A 20,550-nucleotide genomic window follows, 5' to 3' on the forward strand; every position below is an offset into this window, starting at 1 on the left:
AATACCAGAATTTGATACCTTCTTACTATTCAAGATTACAATCAGAGAGAAGGAGCTGTTTAAAGGAAAACTGACAAAAAAATTCCTGGATATCTCTCATACATTTATCAAGTGGTACTTAATCCAACTAACAATTCAACAGAAATTGATTAAGCAACTACTGTATACATTGTTGTTATGTTGGTCCTCATAACTATAAAGCTGAAATGGGGTACAATCCTTCCTTAGTAGGAGATTAAAGTCTTTAAAGGGAGTATATAGAACACAGTGGAATAAGGTGAACATAGGTCCTGTTTAATTTAATATCCTAAATATTTAGATAAAGCACAGATAGAAAGGTGTGAAAGATTAACAAAGAGAAAGCTCATATTACTTGAGATCCATTCTCCCTTCTTTCTTGAGGACCTTGCTCTACCAAGGCACAAAAGGAAGATGGATTTGCTAATGGACCTTACTAATATCTGGTAGAAGAAGAAACTCCCCAGGCTACAAGTAGCTTCCAATATTTTGTAGTTGTCCTGGAAGGCATTTGCAGGAATGAAACTAAAAATGACTTAGAGACCATTGCTTTGTTTCTTGAATTCCTCACATACCCCATTCAAAATGAGAATAAGTGTCAATGTGAACAATTTTCTTCCCATGAGGGGAAATATGGACTTTTCTCTCTATGTAAACATTTAAAGGATGTGTACATGCCCACCTCCCAATGTATTTTCCTAAGGGTAGTTTTCTAAACTGAGAGAGAATTGAATTCATTAACTCAAAGATAAAGATTGCTGAACTAGAAACCGAGTTCATGATTTGTCTATCAACTTCACTACCAACTAATTGTACAGCTTTGGGTAGTTCACTTCATGTCTAGGTGATTTTTTTTTGTTTTTTTGTTTGTTTGTTTTTTCCCCATTTGTAAAATAGAGAGGAAGATCTTTACACTCCATTCTCAGTGTGTCTATTGTTTTAATATAGCAGCTAATCTTGAGATAAGAGCAAAAAATTAGGTTTTCCTAACTTTATGCAATATCAGGTCCTACAATTTCTTTTGAACTGAGTAAATAGAGTAGCCATTAGAATCATGTTTTTTTTTCCTTTCTTCCTTCATTTTTCTTTCCTCCTTTCTTGCTTCCCTCCTTCCATTCTTCCTTTCTTCTTTCCTTCTTTGCTTCCTTGCTTTCCTCCTTCCTCCCTCTTTCCTTCTTTCCTTCTTTTCTTCCTTCCTTTCTTCCTTTCTTCCTTTCTTCCTTCCTTTCTTCCTTCCTTTCTTTCTTTCTTTCTTTCTTTCTTTCTTTCTTTCTTTCTTTCTTTCTTTCTTTCTTTCTTTCTTTCTTTCTTTCTTTCTTTCTTTCTTTCTTTCTTTCTTTCTTTCTTTCTTTCTTTCTTTCTTTCTTTCTTTCTTTCTTTCTTTCTTTCTTTCTTTCTTTCTTTCTTTCTTCCTTCCTTCCTTCATTCTTTCTTTCTCTTTCCTATTTCCTACTTTATTTTCCTTAAATCCTTTATTAATAAATCATCTGACTCCTTGTTGTTATGTGAATAACACAATCCAATCTAACTTCAGAATGATTTTGGTGTAAGTTATAAATGTTGTGAAAGCACTTTGATAATAAAAGATGATAAGTAATGAACTCTATGCCATCAGCTCTCAATTTGTATAGGTACATTAATTTTTGAGTTTTGATAGTACCATTAAATTCATGTCTAGACTTATCCCAAAGAGTTTACCATTTTCTCACCCCATTCAATTTTTTAAAAGTGATCTAGCATACCATTTAGTTTCTAGACTGACAGTTCCCCAAAATAGTATAATCTAATAAAATTCATCCAGAGATCACATTTTTTATTTGTTATGTGACTTTCAGTCATTTAGTTGGTACTAAGATCACTACACCATAGATTTAGAATCAAAAAGGTCTTCAAAGTCACCTAGTCCTATCCCCTTACCAATGAGAAAGATAATATTTAGAGTGGTTAAAATCCTTATAAAAAGTAATACAGATATTAAGTATCAGAGGTGAAATTTGAACCCAAGTTCTCTGACTATAAATTCTATGATCTTTTCACTGTCATTAGTAAGATCTGGGATTGTAGGCTGGCCATTTGCTAGCTATGAATCCCTTTTTTCAGAGTCTGGACTCAAGTATCTGTCATAGTCTTGACTATAATCATAAGACCCAGTTTTACTAAATGTGGTCATTAGGAGCAAAAAAATTAAAGAGATAAAGACCAACACAGGGAGAGAAAAACCAATTTGTAAGGTATGAGACATAATTCCTGCAAACCATTTCTGATAAGGGTTCAAAATGGGAAGATGCAGGTGAAAATAGAACTCTGGATCAATGGCTACTGGTTATGGACTTAAAGGGCATGAATGCAGGGACCACAGTCACAGAATACCAAAGTAAGCTCATAGGTTGTTCATGTTTGATCTAATCATTTGCTCATTCCCATTATTTTTTTTAAATTTATATAACACTTTAACATTTTGCAAAACATTGACAAAATTATATCATTCGAGTTTCACAGAAATACTCTGAATTAGGTACTATTATTATCCCCTTTATACAGATGGGGTAACTCATGCTGTGATAGATATAAGGGATTTGTCCAGAGGTTCATAGCAAGGAAATTTATTTGAGGCAGACTTTCTGACTACAAGTACAGGACTCATGTCAATGAACCACCTTGCTGCCCCACTCATAGGATATGTGGAAAGAACTCTAAGAATGGAGTCAAAAGAAATGCATTCAAATCTTATATTAACTCCAGGTATTTGACCCTATTCTGAGTTTTGTCTTATTGAATATTGCATTATTTCCTAATCAAAATTGCTTACCTTTGTGCTTTTCAAATCTCTGTTATACTTTTTAAAATTGCCTTTTTGTTGGATATAATAGAAAATATTGCATTGGATTCAAATATGGGAAATGCAGCTAATACAGTTTTAAATTACATTTTATCTATCTTCCTATTATGTAGCTATATGATGAAGTAGAGAGAGCATTGCATCTGGACTCGAGTAGTCTTGAGTTAGAATCTAGACTCAGACAGTTACTACATATCTGACAATAGGCCCATTACTTAAAATCTGTTTGCCTAACTTTCTTCATCTGAAAAATGAGGATATTAATAGTGCCTACCTACCAGGGTTGCTGTGTAAAAGATAACTTAGTTAAGCTTTTTAATTTAGGATATGTTAATAGTTTTATTAATATTTTGTGTGTGTAACTTCTGATGAAGTCCTCTCATCTGGACAATATTATCACAATAAATTGTAATTATAATAGAATTAATGATAAGGAATGACCTAATTATTAATTAACTGAATAATTGTTATGAGAATCTGTAATCAATAATCACATTGTGAACAAAAGTCACAAAGAAAAAGCTCTGAAATTCCTTGGCAAGATATCTTTGCCAAGGGGAGCTCTGCTCATGCATCAAGCATTTTGGAAGATGTCCAGATAATATGATATCTCCTTTGGCTTTGAAGCTACCTGAAGTGCTTTTGGTAAATTTGGCGTTTACCAGATACAGAATTGATCCTTACTTTATAAAACATACCTTCGTAGAAAGAGAGACTTTTTTCTGGTCACCCCTTTTGAAGAGATGTACTCAGAAGACCACTTCCCTTTTAAGAGAGAAATTGTGTAATATGACCATATATGACAGTTCACACATAAGTCCTTTGGTTTGGGGCCAAACTGGGACAGGCCTGGCCCCTGATGGTAGCAATTTATAACTTTCTTTCTACAAGCAAAATGTCGAGAATTGCCTCCCCATATTTATTCTTCATTTTTTATAGTTGAGAGAATTAAATTTTAAAATATTCAGAAATCACTTTAAAATATTAAAGTACTTTATAAATTTTATCAATTCATATCTTTAAAAGGAAATCTAATACACAAAATTTAAACCTGTCCAGATTTGAAATCTTAAAATAATGTTCAAAATTTTAATAAATCATGTTTGAAGCTTTTTTAAAAATGACTCTGGAGATTTTTGTTACATTGCCAATAAAACCAAAGCCCAAAAATTTGATATAGAATTTATAATTCTTTTAGGACTTTCACACATGGCAAGAGTACAAAGAAACAGCTTTTCCCAGGTTAGAAAATTACTGTTCTTCAGTTTCCTTTCTAATAATTAAATCATATCATTGATAACATTGATATGTGACAAATGCTTTGAAAAAATTTAAAAGTTATAGAAATATGAGTTAATAATATAATTATAAGGAGCTGAATGATAATTTCTGCTTAAAAATAAAACAAAGCAATAAAGTTGTAAGTCAATTATTTTAATTTATTTTGCTATACTCTCTTTTCCTTGAAAAGCATATATTTAAAATTCACTACAGATGTTGTAATTCTATGTTGTAATTTACAATGTTTAGTACATTTTAGATTAATAATGTCCTCTGAATGAATTAATTAATGAAAAAGTGAGTAGAATTACAAATTTTTTTCCTTTTTAACTTCTGAGCAAGATGAGGCTCACTATAAGGGGGAAAGGGGGCTAATTTTAAAAGGGTTGGACTGGATTATTTAAGAGTCTGTTCACCAGGAATTTAATTTATTCCAAAGAGATTTATTTATAATTTATTTACAAAATGTATAAAGAGTAAAGTAAAAAAAAAACAGATAGAGGATAAGGTAAGATATCTAAGTCTCTTTCAAGAGGTAAGTATCTCCTGAATTTAGTTTTTCTTTTTTTTCTTTTTTAGTTCTTTTTTTTCCAGAAAATCCAGCAGTTAAGAGTCTGCTTTTCACTTACCACATGCCAGTTCAAAGGAAGAGATTTGAGAACAACCTCACAAGGAACAGGGTTTCGGGTACAGCCTCCACTCCAATGAATGAAGAATTGTCTCCAGTCTCCACTTCCAAAGAATGAACTGTCCCTCACAGGAAGTGACAGCTCCTTTTAATGATGTTTCTTTTGTGTCACTTCCTATGTCTTCCCCTAATTTTATGTCTACCAGTTACAGTTGAAACTTTGCTTTAAGGTTGCCCAGGGGCAATTAGTTTAATTCTGATTCATCACCCACTATTGCACACATTAATGATTAAGTGGGATGTTTACACTTTTGTTGATTATATCAAAAAATGGGCAGATCTCTATATTCAACTTTTAAGTTGGGTATTTATACTTTTGGTGATTAAATCTAAAAATAAGCAGGGGTTACAATTTTAATCTTCACAATCAGGGAAGAATGGATTTTAATTTTCAAATCACCTAAACAAAATTGTTATTTTTCTATAATGCTTTTTGTTTTATTATCACAGTGAATATACATACACATATATAAATGCACATGCATAAACATATGTGTGACATATGTTTATATTGTAATAAGGAGGGTTGTAAGGAAGGTTACAGAAGGGATCACTAACTAAATATATATATACATGTATGTATATATATACATATATATATACATACATATACATACATACATATATACAGGTTTATTAGCCAAAGGGACAAAGGATGTGGAAGGGGAATCAGGGAGTGACTTATTTCTAACCCAAACAGATATTAAAATCTTAGCCTTTTTAAATAACCTTGACCTAACTAAATAAAAGGGGTAATAAAAGATAAAGGGGTTAGTAAAGTCCACAGGGCCCAGATTCTCACAACTCCAGAGTCCATGGTTGGGTCAAACTGCAGTATCATGAAGAATAGTCCTCAGAAGGTTCAGGAAGGGAAGAGGTTCACACCCACTTACACTATCCACCAGTGTAAAAGGGAGCACTCATTCAACCTCTATTAAAGATGATCCAAGTCTCTGACAGTTCCAAAGTTGGTTTCCTTCATAGAAACACTTCCACACAGCCTCTCTGTCTGCATCCCAGATTGAGAGATCCAGTTGCCAGTTCCCCAACTGCCTTAGAATGCTGACCCAGCCAACTCTGTGGAATCTTGGTTTGAAGACTATCAGTGAGCCTTATACAATTCCCTTGCGACAATATACAGACTTAACTGACCTCTGACAAATTTCCCTCTGAAAAATTATGATATAATATCACAAAATGAATCATGGAGCAGCATAATCCACAAAAAGATGGAGTGAAGTCATTTCCAGATCAAAACAACTTATAAGGTCAGCACAAAAGTTCTATTGGACTGGATGAAAGTGTAGCACAAAGCAACATGCCATGTGAGACTGAGTTGGAGATGTCTGAATCATCACCAAAAGCTTCTGGAGCTCTCAGCCACAGATTATAAGGAGGAATTAAGATAATTCCTCAGAAGGAGATTACAGAGATTCCTTTGTTGAATGAGTACAAGACTCATGCCATTGCCAATATACAAATACAGGTCTCAGTCCTGAATCATGGTCCTAGGAAGGATAAGGAAGGGGACAAGCACACACCAGCACTTATGACCACAAGGCAGCAGGAAACCCTGGTCAAAGTACCAAAGTAAAAAAGAGTATTTGTGGTTACTCAAACACCAGAGCATATGCCAGGAAAGTATTTACCACACTTCTCCTTTACCTCATGAAACCTGTGAAGAACTGGAAGCTTATATTTGCTCAGAGCTATCCCTTAAGGCAACTATGCAAAGAACTTGAGTTACTACTTGATTTAGTACTTGCATCAGTACACCTTTCACCACAGTTAGAGAGTCCAAATTTAAGGTGTTTTTTTTTTAAGTTTTTTTTAAGTTTAAGTTAAAAGAAAAGAAAAAGATAAGAAAATGACAAGCAACAAAAAAGAAACTCAACATAGAAAGTTATTTTGCCAATGGGAAAGACCAAGACACAAATTCAGAAGAAGACAACGAATTCAATACTGTTGCATCCAAAGCCTCCAAGAAAAATTTGGATTGTTTTTGAGTCGAAAAAGTATTAATAGTAGTTCATAAAGGGTTTTAATGATCAAATAAGAGATGAAGAAGAAAACTTGAGTAAAGAAATGAGAGTAAAACAGAAAGTCATGTAAAAAGAAACTTTGGTAAGGGAGTCACAAAAAATACAGAAGATATTAATATATTTTTAAAAAAGGATGGACCAGTTGGTAAAAGAGGCACAAAAATTCACTCAAGAAAACAACTTAGAATATAGAGTTGAACAAATGGAAAGGGAAGTTCAAAAGCTCACTCAAGAAAATAATGCTTTAAAAATGATTACTGGATAAGTGGAAAATAATTTTCCAGGAGAAATCAAGAAACAACCAAATAGAGTCAAAAGAATGGAGTAACAGAAGAAAATGTGAAATATATAATTGGAAAATCAACTATCATAGAAAATACATCCTGGAGAGATAATGAGAATTTTTGGACTACCCGAAAGCCAGGATCAAATAATGATCTAAGATATCATCTTTGTTGACTTAGAAAAAAACAGAATCATTAAAGTAGTCATAAAACCAAATCTTTAATGAGGAAAGAGACAGGTCCTTCATGACTGGCAGTGTCAAGCCCTTAAATACCACACAGAGTCAAAGGCTCTGGGACTCTGGGGACAGTGTCTCTTAGAGAAACACCATGCTAGATGATTCTCCAGAGAACAATAGAACATAGGGATCTCATATCTTTTGTGGAACTAAAGACAGTGAAATATGATTGATTGGATTTATAATGGCTACAAGGAAATGAGAAGTCCAGGGCTGGAATATAAGGGAGAGGCTAATGCTTTACAATGGATACAAATGGAAGAGTCCAGCCAAGTGCTGGGCTGCCCTGGGAGAGAACTTTGATAAAATAGGAGAAGCTTCTAAAAAAAAGGGTATTTAACATTTAATTATATCTACTAGTCCCAAATAAACTGGGACCATTAAGTACATTAACATCTATGTTCATTCTGAAATGGGACTCCCCTTAAGGTAAGTTCCCAAGGGATAAGGGCAAACTTGGAGTCCCCAAAAACCCAGCTGATATCTTTCAAGGAATTATCATGGAAAATTGCCCTCATATTCTAGAACAAGATGGCAAAATGGAAATTAAAAGAATGCACCAATCACCTCCTGAAAGAGACCCCCATAATAATATCCAGGAATTTTATATTATATTATAATATATTACATTATATTATTATATTATGTTATAGGAATATTATAACCAAATTCAAGAACTCCCAAGTCAAGGAGGAAATACTGCAAGTAGCCAAAGGATCAATTCAAATATTATATAGAGAGAGGAAGAAGAACAAAAGGTTTAGCAGACTCTACATTTAAAAAAATCTTGGGCCCTGGAATATGATATTATGGAGGGGAAAGGAGCTAAGACTTCAACCAACAATCACTTACACAGAAAAAAATAATCATATTCCTTCAGCAGGAAATAGATATTCAGTGAAACAGAGAATTTTCAAACATTCCTGGTTAAAAAAAAGAAACAAACAAACAAAAAAACCCAACTAGATCTTAATGGGAAAAAAAAGACTTTAAAATACAAGACTCAAGAGAAGCATAAAAAAGTAAACAGGAATGAGAAAGTAGAAGACTTTCAATTAAGTTCAATTATTTACATACCTATCTGGGAAGATGATTCTTCTAACTTGTAAGGCATTTATGATTATTAGGGCAGTTAGAAGTAGTATACCTAATAGTAGTAGTCTCTCGGTAACCGAGGATAATGATTGTCTTTGTGTGCTTTCATCTGTGATGTAGATGAGTGTGCACAAAGACACTTGGGCGTGAAGGAGATTTAAGTGGAAAAGTGGATGCACAGGGACAGTCCCACTCTCTCAGCATTGGAAGCCTGGGTCCAGTGGCATGAAAAGTCGTTATACCTGGAGACTTCCTCAGCTGCATTAGATGGCTGTGTTGTCTTTTGTGCTCCAACATGCTCTAAGCACTCTGCAGTGCTTTTCTATATCGCCCTCTTAGCGGTTGAACCTTCTTATTGGTTTCTTCTGTCTGTTCGGCCAAAGCAGTCTTCACATGCTGGGTGAGCAAAGCCCTAGTTCTCCAGGGGTCTACGACCCGATGGCTACCCTCACAAGGTTTAGCCAGCCTGTTGAAGTCGTTGCCCTGGGTGTGGCTGCTGCAGCATGCTAGCAGCTACTGGGAGCCACAAGTGAGAGGTGGGTGTCAGGTGAGGGTCAGAGGCTGGAGAGCTGCCCTAGGAGGGCATGACAAGCCCTCCATACCAGAGATACTACTCCTACCTGAGCACCTCATACACCCCTAATATACCTATATATCTATCTATATATATATAGGTATACTACTATAACTACTATATATAGTAGTATACCTAGACAGAGGGCAATGATATGAGTTGAAAGTGATGAGATGATATCTAAAAAAATAAAATTAAGACATGAGAAAGAGGAATGCATTGATAGAGGAGCAAGGGAAACTAGAATAGGGTATATTATCTGACATAAAGGAGGCATAGAAGAGCTTTTTCAGTGCAGGCGAAGAAGGAATAGGTGGGGAGGGGAACAGATGAACTTTATTCTCATCAGAATTGGCTCAATGAGAGAAGAACATACATAATCTATCTTACACCACAGGAAAATATATGTGGAAGGGAATAAGAAATGTTGAGTGGAGCTAATAGAAAAGTAAGTAAATTGGGGAATATGTTGGTCAGAAACTAAATGGAGAAATAGGATGGATAGTAATACAGAGTAATCATGATGGTAAGAAAAAATTAAAAGTCTCTCTAAGAAAGTAATTTCTAAAATACATAGAGAAATGAGTCGAATGTGTAAGACTACAAGGCATTCCCCTATTGATAGTCAAAGTACATGAATAGGAAGTTCCCAGACAAAGTAATTAAAGTTTTCATTCAAAAAATACTCTAAAAAACCAATAATTAGAGAAATGCAAATTAAAACAGCTCTGAGGTACTACTTCACACCAATCAGATTGGCTATTATGACAGAAAAGAGAAATGACAAAACTTGGAGGAGGAAGTGTGAGGAAAGTGATACACTAAAATGCACTGTTGGGAGAGTGGTGAACTGAGTCAACCATTTTGGAGAGCAAAGGCTATAAAACAGTACATAACCCTTCACCCAGTAATGCAATTACTAGGTTTGTATCTCAAAAAGATAAAAATCAAATAGAGGAAGACCTATATGCAAAAAAAAAAATAAATAAATAAGTAATCTTTTTGAGGTGGGAAATTAGAAAAAATGGGGATTCCCATATAATTGGGGAATGACTGAGTAAATTATATTATTGTGATGGAATTTTATTGTGCTGTAAGAAATGGCAAGCAGGAGGAGCTCAGAAAACCTTTGAAAGACATGAACTGAAAAAGGAGTAAGCAGAACCAACAAAATATTGTACAGAGTGACAGCAATACTGCCCAATGAACCACCATGAATAATTTACCTATTCTCATCATTACAATGATCTAGAACAATCCCAAAGAACTCATGATAAAAAAAAATGCTATCTGCTTCCAGAGAAAGAACTGATGGAGGCTGAATCCATATCCAACCAAACTTTATTTTTTTTACTTCTTTTTTTTCAAGTTTTCTTCCCTAAAAGGATGAATATGCAAAAATATTTTATATGATTGAACATGTAAAATCCATATGCTTACCATCTCAGCAAAGGCACTGGGGGAGAGAGGAAAGAGAGAAAATTCAAGATTCAAAATTCTTTTTAAATGTTGGAAACTGTTTTTACATGTAATTATGAGGGGATTAAATTTTTAAAAAATCTTTGAGATTATAGTACTTGGGGTAAAGCTTAGACATCTCCTTTTAAAAATAATAAAGATCAGGTTAGACTAAAAAGAAGATAAGAGAAGGCATAATCAACCTCCTTTTCCTGAAGGCAAGAGGTACCCAGGATTTCCATATATTTTTCAAATAAATCTATTAGTGACTGGCTTTTTTTTTACCCTCCTTAGTAAACTCTAAAATATTAAGTAACAGAGAGGTCACAGAAAGGTTACATTCTATCTGGGGAGATGACATACACATAATACATTATTTGTAAAACAAATAGTTTATAATTTTGGAGGGAGAAGGATAAACAAGTGGAGTTAAAAAAAAAAGGGCTTCATGGATAATGTCATACTTGAGCTACATTTTGAAGGCAGAGATGTTGTCTAAGAGGTAAAGTTGAGGATTGTGTTGAAGGTGTGATAGACAATGTGTACAAAAGCAAAGAAATGGAAGATACTACACCATGTGAGAAGAAAGGCAGAAAGGTCAGTTTAACAAGGTTTGGAGCACTGTATGAACAATTTGATGAGAAAAGTAATGGTCAAATTGTAAAGGACTTTAAAGACCAAGTAATATAACCTATGGATGATATACTATAATAAGTGCTGGGGATAAGATTAACAAAAATAAAGTCCTTGCACTCCAAGAGGTTACAATTTAAAGACAGCACAGAAAAGGAGGCAGGAAAGCACAGCCTAGCACAGACACCCAGGATAACTTATTCTGTGATATTTAAATAAATCAGAGAGATGTAAACTGGAGGGAGATGAGAGAATCTAATTTCTTCCTTCAATAAGGGATCATTGAATAGAGTTTGATACTCTGTCCTCCAGTTCTCAAAAAAAAAAAAAACGTTTAGAGGAAGTTGAATGAGGTGTTGTTTGTCAATCAGGGCTTAAGTTAGCATCATGGTGATATGTGTAGAAGTCATGAGTTTTGGGAATCTTGTTCCATAGACCTGAAACTAGACAGAGAAGCAGATGCAAAGTGGAGTGATCTACTTTGAATATCTCCAAGTAGATGGAGAGCAGGTGCTTTTTATTTAAGTTTCCTTCTATCTTTCACAGAGGCAAGAATAAAGGGTGTCATATTTTTCGTGCCACTGGACCCAGGCTTCCAATGCCAAGAGAGTGTGACTGTTTCTGTGCATGGATTTTTCCACTTAAATCTTCATGCACAAGTGTCTTTGTGCACAAAAACACACAAAAGACAATAGTCATCCTCGTTTACCGAGAGACTACTACTACTACTACTACTACTACTACTACTATATACTGTATAATCAATATTTTTTTAAGTATTATTTCTTCACTTAATCAAAGCCTGAACTAAACTGGCTATAAAAGCTATTGGATTAAAAGAATCTTGACTCTATGGACCATAATCAGGGAGTGGGACCTACTGAACAGATTCCTCTTGACACAATAGGCCTATTTGCTTTGTATTGTCATGTGTAATTTCCAGGGAAATTTACACCTTTAGGATCCTTGGCAATAAAATTAAATTTGACCTCAAAAGAATTGTGCAACATACAGGTTGAGTAATTATAAATTTCCATCATATATAGACTTGTGCATTTACATATTTCTGACTGATAGTGTTCAAGCAAAGAATAATTTAATGTCCCATACATTCTCAAGATTAATTTCAGTCTCATCACAATTTTATACCTGAACCTTACTTAGACTTTGCTTTTCTTCTGTTGTCTCCAAAATTTCAATTTGACACCAAACAGTTTGACCTGTTCACTTTTAATGATCTGTGATAAAACAGAAGCAACTGAGCACAGATTGGAAAAGTCATTCATTCTGAATGTATATTTTTTCTAAGACATTTCTCTATAGTAATAGAAAAGACATTGTTGCTTCTCAGATGAAGTGTAGTAAACATTTTAAGATATTATGAGAATCAATAAAGAATATTCATACAGAGATTAGAAGTTGACATTTTTTAGAAATTTCTAAAAAGTTATCTGAGGCCAAATTCCTCTATTCTACTTCCTCATTTAGACACATTCTTGAATCCTCCAGAGAAACTGAGAAGGAAAAGTCCAACTGGCTATCAACTTAAACTTAACTGCAAACTCAAAAAGTCTAATTACTACAATCATACAAGAAACCTCTCTTTGACAAATCTTAAAAGCAATTAACCTCAAGAATATTTCTAGCATCTCTTTTTGTGGTGGCAAAAAATAGAAACTGAAGGGATGACCATAAATCAGAAAGTGGCTGAGCAAGTTGTGGTATATGTTTTTAATGGAATGCTATTGTGAAATAAAAAATTACAAACAACATGATAAAAAAAAAAAAACAAGTGGAAAGAATTATACAAAGTGATGTAAACTGAATGAGCAGAGCCAGGATAATATTGTAACAATAGTGTCTGATGAACAACAGTGAATGATTTTATTACCTACAATGCAAGTATCTAGGATAAGTATAGAGGATCCACTGCCATTTAAAGGAACTCACAGAGTCTGAATGAAGATTGAAACATACCATATTTCATTTCATTTCTTCCAGAGATTTTTCTCTAGTATAAGCAATATATGTGTCTTCTTTTACAACATGATGAACATGGATATATGTATTGTCTGATAACACATGAAAAACCTATATTATAGCTCCTGCTCTCTTGAGGAGGGGGACAGATGGGAGTGAGAGTACATAGAAATGTAAAATATCATAAAATTGTTTTTAAAAATTATATTAACATAAAATCTCAAAATATTAAATGAATAAAGTCATCAACCAATCTCAGATAGTCAACCTTCAATGAGTATTGTATATTTTCTGAGATAATTTTTTAAATTTTATTTTATTGATTGAGATAATCTATTATAATTTCAAATAGCTCTAATTATATGATTTTCCCCCTTTCTATGAAACCAAGATTCATTCTTCTGCAACCACCATTAACTGCTTTTATCTTTTTCTGTCCAAGGTCATCATATATTTCATCCAATACTCATCCTTATTAATTTCTTTTTTTCTTTTCTTTTTTCTCAATTATACAAATTTAAATTATTTTTTGTGTTCAAAATTTTCTCCATTCACTCCACACTCATTGAAAAAGTAAGCAATTTGATATAGATTATTCATGTGCAAATTATGCAAAACATTTATATATTAGTCATGTTGCAAAAGAAAAAGCAGACCAAAATAGAAATAATAATAAAGACCATATTTTGGTTATACTATTTTATTATTTGTTTATATCAGCATTTTATCCATTTTGATCATTATTTTTTCAAGATTATATGCCAATACAATTTTAATCATTTTCTTTGACATTTTATCATCTATGTTCTCTCACTCTCTTTCCTCCTCCTTCCTCAAGATGTCATGCAATACAACATGGATGCTCCTTATTTCCTTTAGTACTATAGCAATGATGGCAAACTTTTAAAGACTGAGTACCCAAACTCCATCCCTCAATCCATGCCAGAGCCCCCTGCCTTACCCTAGACAGGGGAAAGAGAAAAGGCTCTCATTGGGCTGTGAGGAAGAAGGGTGGGTCATGTAAGAAATGCTGTCAGGTGCACGTGGAGAGAGGAAAGGGAGCTTGCTCCACATGCATGCCATAGTTTTGCCAATATGCTACAAAAGTATTCTACCACAACCATATACCATGACTTGTTCAGTCATTTTCCAGTTTATTGATGGATGGTTTCTCAATTTTCAATTCTTTGCCACCAAATAGCTAAAGTAAATATTTTTATACATATAGTTCTTTTTCCTTTTTCTTTGGTCTCTTTGGGCTACATCCCAAGTAGAGGTATTGCTGAGTCAAAGGATATGCACAATTTTTTAGCCCTTAGGTCATAGTTCCAAATTACTTTCTAAAATGGTGAAATCATTTCACAATTCAACAAACAATGCCTTAATATCCTAATTTTCTGGTCTGTGATGTTAGTCAATCTGTTAGGTATGAGGTGGGACCTCAGAATTGTTTCAATTTCTGTTTTTTGTAATCAATAAGAAATTAAATTTTAAAAATATGCTATATGGACTTCCAGGTAATCATGGCTGCAATCTAGACACCACACACTTCCTCTCCCCTGCACCGAACGAAATAGACTACATGAAAGGAGCATAAAAATCACCTTTGGTGGAACAGGACTCCCCAGTATTCCACAGAGGTATGTGGGGCTTGAACATTTCCACACTATAATAAGAAGGAGGGAAAGCTTGCACAGAAAAGTGAACTGAGCCTCCCTTCCCCCACCTCACCTCCCCCACCAAACCAGAGTGAGCTACCTGAGTGCTCACCTGGACAGCGAGTGAGTGGGGAAGGTCTCTGTCTGGGGGGGGGGGCACTCCAGGGTCCTTGGGATCTGGGGACTGCCAGGAAAAAAACGTCTCAGGGTGGTTTCACTGGAGAACCCGACGCTGATTATGGGGGCCAGCGGAGCTGTACTTGGGGCAGGTGCGCTGAACATCTCCGTGGAGCTAAACACCAGGGATGGACCACATGCTGATTATCTGGGCGGAGCTGAACACCTGGGCAGTGTGGCTGTGATCTGAGACCCAGCCCTCTAAGAAACCTCAGAGGCTGGGAAGAACTAGTCTGAAGCAACCTAAATTCACAGAAAAACCGCCCATATCACCCAGACCCCAGACCAAAAAGGAAAGGGGAATAAAACCACCAAAGGGATGGCTCACATGGCCCAAAATCAAGCCTCCAGGAAGAAAGGGAAAAAAGTGAATATTGAAAACTTTTATAATGGAATTACCCAAGGAAAAGAAGAGAATGAGGAGGAAATCCAAAAAAAATCAGAACATGCCTCCCAAAATGGAAACTATTAACAAGCTCTGGAAGATCTCAAACTGGAACTTATCCAAAAGATGGAAACCTGGAAAGAAAAATGGGAGAAAGAGATCAGCAGTCTGACAGATAAGACTGCTCAATTGGAAAAAGAACTCGAAGCATCCAATAGAAGGGCAGACAAAGCCGAAAAGCAAAACCAGTTCCTAACGACCAGAATCAAGCCACTCGAAGAAAGCGAGATGATAAAACAGCAAGAATCAATAAAGCAAAACCAAAAAAATTAATGAATGAGAAGAAAACATAAAATATCTCACTGAGAAGGTCGACGATCTCGAAAACGGAGGGAGAAGAGAAAACTTCCGAATTATTGGTCTCCCAGAAAAACCAGAGATAAACAATAAACTCGATATTATTCTACAGGAGATTATAAAAGAAAATTGTCCCCATGTTCTGGAGCAAGGGGGCAAAATAAAAATAGAAAGGATTCATAGTACACCTTCTATACTAAATCCCCAAAAGACAACCCCTAGGAATGTAATTGCCAAATTCAAGAGCTTCCAAGAAAAGGAGAAAATCCTACAAGAAACCAAGAAGAGGAGCTTCAGATATAAGGGGGCTCCCATGAGGATCACACACGACTTAGCGGTTAACACACTAAGAGACTGCAAAGCATGGAACATGATATTTAGAAAGGCAAGAAAGCTGGGTCTCCAACCAAGAATCAACTACCCAGCAAAACTGACTATATACTTCCCGGGGGAAAGTATGGGCATTCAACAAAATAGAAGATTTTCAAGCATTTGCTAAGAAAAGACCAGAGCTCTGTGGAAAGTTCGATATCCAAGCACAGAAAGCAAGAGAAACATGAAAAGGTAAATATGAAAGAAAGGGAAAAGGAGATGAATCTTATCTTTTTCTTTAAGTCAAACTCTCTTCTATAAGGACTACATTTACATCAAATTATATATATTAATATGTGGGGAAATTGTTTTGTGTAACTCATAAATTGTAGCATCATAAGAGTAGTTAGAAGAAACATGCATAGGGAAAGATTGGGGCATTAAGAATATTTGGGGAAAGTGGGGGCAAAGAAAGGAAAAGGGAGGGGGGGACCGTCGATAATACTAAGATTAACTTCAAGAAATAGGGGGGGACTCAAAAGAATAATCTTTCCCATATAAAGATAAACATGGGAAGGGGAGGGGAAGAACTCTCATATGAGAAGGAGAGGAAGAGAGTGTGAAGTGGAATTACTTAAACCTTACTCTCAGTGAAAGCAAATCTGAGAGGGAAGAACATCTAGATCCAGTGGGATCCTGAATTATATCTTACCCATTAGGGCAAGAAAGAAAGGAAAATTAAGGAGGGGGAGGGGGGAGGGGAAGGGAGCATTAAATTGGTGGGGCTAGAAAGGCAAGCATCTCAATGGAGGGGACTAGGGGGACTGACCCAAAGTAAATCACTGGTTCAAATGGAGAAAGCTAAAGAAGAAAGGTCAGAACTAGGGGAAGATATCAAAATGCCAGCGAATCCACAAATGACAATCATAATTTTGAAAGTGAATGGGATGAACTCACCCATAAAACGTAGACAAATAGCAGATTGGATTAGAACCCCAAACCCTACCATATGTTGTCTTCAAGAAACACATATGAGATGGGTTGACACTCATAAGGTTAGAATTAAAGGTTGGAGTAAGACCTTTTGGGCCTCAACTGATAGAAAGAAGGCAGGAGTTGCAATCATGATATCTGACAAAGCCAAAGCACAAATAGACCTGATCAAAAGGGCTAGGGAAGGTAAATATATTCTGCTAAAATGGAGTATAGACAATGAGGAAATATCACTAATCAACATGTATGCACCAAATTGTATAGCATCCAAATTTTTAATAGAGAAACTAGGAGAATTGAAGGAGGAAATAGACAGTAAAACCATATTAGTGGGAGACTTGAACCAACCACTATCAAATTTAGATAAATCCAACCAAAAAATAAACAAGAAAGAGGTTAAAGAGGTGAATGAAATCTTAGAAAAATTAGAGTTAATACACATATGGGACAAGAAAGAATACACCTTCTTTTCAGTACCACATGGCACATTCACAAAAATAGATCATACACTAGGTCATAGAAACATTGCACTCAAATGCAGAAAAGCAGAAATAATAACTGCAGCCTTTTCAGATCACAAGGCAATAAAAATATTGATCAGCAAGGGTACATGGAGAGCCAAATAAAAAATTAATTGGAAATTAAATAACATGATACTCCAAAATCGGATAGTTAGAGAAGAAATCATAGAAACAATTAATAATTTCGTTGAAGAAAATGACAAAGGCAAAACATTCTTTCAAACCTTATGGGATGCAGCCAAGGCAGTACTTAGAGGAAAATTCATATCCCTGAGTGCATATATTAACAAATTAGGGAGGACAGAGATCAAGGAATTGGAAATTCAAATCAAAAAACTTGAGAACAAACAAATTAAAAACTCCCAGAAGAAAACCATATTAGAGATCCTAAAAATTAAGGGAGAAATTAATAAAATCGTAAGTGACATAACTATTGAGCTAATAAACAAGACTAGAAGCTGGTACTTTGGAAAAACAGACAAATAGACAAAGTACTGGTTAATCTAATTAAAAAAAGGAAAGAAGAAAGGCAAATTAACAGCATCAAGGATGAAAAGGGGGATCTCACCTCCAATGAAGAGGAAATTAAGGCAATCATTAAAAACTACTTTGCCCAACTATATGGCAATAAATATACCAACCTAGGTGATATGGATGAATATTTACAAAAATATAAATTGCCTAGACTAACAGAAGAAGAAATAGTTTTCTTAAATAATCCCATATCAGAAACAGAAATCCAACAGGCCATCAAAGAACTTCCTAAGAAAAAATCCCCAGGGCCTGATGGATTCACCAGTGAATTCTATCACACAGTCAGAGAACAGTTTATCCCAATACTATACAAACTATTTGACATAATAAGCAAAGAGGGAGTTCTAAAAAACTCCTTTTATGACACAAACATGGTACTAATTCCAAAGCCAGGCAGGCCAAAAACAGAGAAAGAAAATTATAGACCAATCTCCCTAATGAATATAGATGCAAATATCTTAAATAGGATACTAGCAAAAAGACTCCAGCAAGTGATCAGAAGGGTCATCCACCATGATCAAGTAGGATTTATACCAGGGATGCAGGGCTGATTCAACATTAGGAAAACTATCCACATAATTGACCACATCAACAAGCAAACCAAAAAGAACCACATGATTATCTCAATAGATGCAGAAAAAGCCTTTGATAAAATACAATACCCATTCCTACTAAAAACACTAGAAAGCATAGGAATAGAAGGGACATTCCTAAAAATAATAAACAGTATATATCTAAAACCATCAACTAATATCATCTGCAATGGGGATAAACTAAATCCATTCCCATCAAGATCAGGAGTGAAACAAGGATGCCCATTATCACCTCTATTATTTTACATTGTATTAGAAACATTAGCAGTAGCAATTAGAGAAGAAAAAGAAATTGAAGGCATTAAAATAGGCAAGGAGGAGACCAAATTATCGCTCTTTGCCGATGACATGATGGTCTACTTAAAGAATCCTAGAGATTCAACCAAAAAGCTAATTGAAATAATCAACAATTTTAGCAAAGTTGTAGGATACAAAATAAACCCACATAAGTCATCGGCATTTCTATATAATTCCAACACAGCTCAGCAGCAAGAACTAGAAAGAGAAATCCCATTCAAAATTTCCTTAGACAAAATAAAATACTTAGGAATCTATCTCCTGAGACAAACACAGGATCTATATGAACACAACTACAAAACACTTTCCACACAACTAAAACGAGACTTGAACAATTGGAAGAACATTAACTGCTCATGGGTAGGATGAGCCAATATAATAAAAATGACCATACTACCCAAACTCATCTATCTATTTAGTGCCATACCCATGGAACTTCCAAAATTTTTTCTTACTGATTTAGAAAAAACCATAACAAAGTTCATTTGGAAGAACAAAAGATCAAGGATATCCAGGGAAATAATGAAAAAAATACCAAGGAAGGGGGTCTTGCAATCCCAGATCTCAGACTATATTATAAAGCAGCGGTCATCAAAACAATTTGGTACTGGCTAAGGGACAGAAAGGAGGATCAGTGGAATAGACTGGGGGCAAACAACCTCAGCAAGACAGTGTATGACAAACCCAAAGATCCCAGCTTTTGGGACAAAAATCCACTATTTCATAAAAACTGCTGGGAAAATTGGAGGACAGTGTGGGAAAGATTAGGTTTAGATCAATACCTCACACCCTACACCACGATAAATTCAAAATGGGTGAATGACTTGAACATAAAGACGGAAACTATAAGAAAATTAGGTGAACACAGAATAGTATACATGTCAGACCTTTGGGAAGGGAAAGACTTCAAAACCAAGCACCACTTAGAAAGAGTTACAAAATGCAAAATAAATAATCTGGATTACATCAAATTAAAAAGTGTTTGTACAAACAAAATCAATGTAACCAAAATCAGAAGGGTTGCAACAAATTGGGAAACAATCTTCATAAAAACCTCTGACAAAGGTTTAATTACTCAAATTTATAAAGAACTAAATCAATTGTACGAAAAATCAAGCCATTCTCCAATTGACAAATGGGCAAGGGACATGGATAGGCAGTTCTCAGCCAAAGAAATCAAAACTATTAATAAGCACATGAAAAAATGCTCTACATCTCTTATAATCAGAGAGATGCAAATCAAAACAACTCTGAGGTATCACTTCACACCTAGCAGATTGGCTAACATGACAGCTATGGAAAGTAATGAATGCTGGAGGGGATGTGGCAAAGTGGGTACATTAATTCATTGCTGGTGGAGTTGTGAATTGATCCAAACATTCTGGAGGGCAATTTCGAACTATGCCCAAAGGATGATAAAAGACTGTCTGCCCTTTGATCCAGCCATAGCACTGCTGGTTTTGTACCCCAAAGAGATAATAAGGAAAAGACTTGTACAAGAATATTCATAGCTGCGCTCTTTGTGGTGGCCAAAAATTGGAAAATGAGGGGATGCCCGTCAATTGGGGAATGGCTGAACAAATTATGGTATA

The sequence above is a fragment of the Monodelphis domestica genome, chromosome 2 (genome assembly GCF_027887165.1).
Source record: "Monodelphis domestica isolate mMonDom1 chromosome 2, mMonDom1.pri, whole genome shotgun sequence".
NCBI lineage: Eukaryota > Metazoa > Chordata > Mammalia > Didelphimorphia > Didelphidae > Monodelphis > Monodelphis domestica.